This window comes from Austrofundulus limnaeus, unplaced genomic scaffold, assembly GCF_001266775.1.
Source record: "Austrofundulus limnaeus strain Quisiro unplaced genomic scaffold, Austrofundulus_limnaeus-1.0 Scaffold2968, whole genome shotgun sequence".
Lineage (NCBI taxonomy): Eukaryota > Metazoa > Chordata > Actinopteri > Cyprinodontiformes > Rivulidae > Austrofundulus > Austrofundulus limnaeus.
The window spans coordinates 1-701 of record NW_013955370.1 but is presented as its reverse complement, the minus strand read 5'-3'; positions in this window follow the sequence as shown (position 1 = coordinate 701).

Genomic DNA, 701 nt, shown 5'->3' with positions numbered 1-701 from the left:
CTACTACTACTACTACTACTACTACTACTAATAATAATAATAATAATAATAATGTTGACTTTAAATTTATTGAAATTTATTAGGCATTTAAAACCTTGAATGTACAGTTTAGCAGATACCAAATGATTTAATGCAGTATGAGTAATGCATCGGTTTGATTGTAAAACAAATATTTATTAAAAAAAACTATTTACCTGTTGAGAAAGTTCTAGTTTATAAAATCTGTTAGAGAAGTAACAGAAAGTGATTATTACCATGTTTTCTAAAACTGAAGCTAATATAACAAAATACACAAAATGATAATTATTGGATTCAGTGAATGCCAGTAGTTATTGTGTTGTATCATTCTAAAGATGAACTTATGAAGGAAATGTCTTTCATAGTGCTCTTGTTTGGGTCAGTAAGGTCAGAGAAGCAATTCTGGGAGAATAGAAAATAAACCGACAAGGTTGTTCAAAGTCATACATGAGGATGCAGCAGCCATTTTACCAATTTTGTTCAGCAGTACTGCACTGTGTAAGAACTACTGTCTGAGTAGAAAGAAAAACACAAAAACAATGAACCAGACACATAAACACACAATAAAACAAGATGCAGTGTCTTGTTAGGAATGTATAGACAACCAAAAAGTAGTTAGCTTGGAAAAAGAACAAAAACAGATATACTACACCAATCTGCCATGTGATTTAATTTTAAAAAAA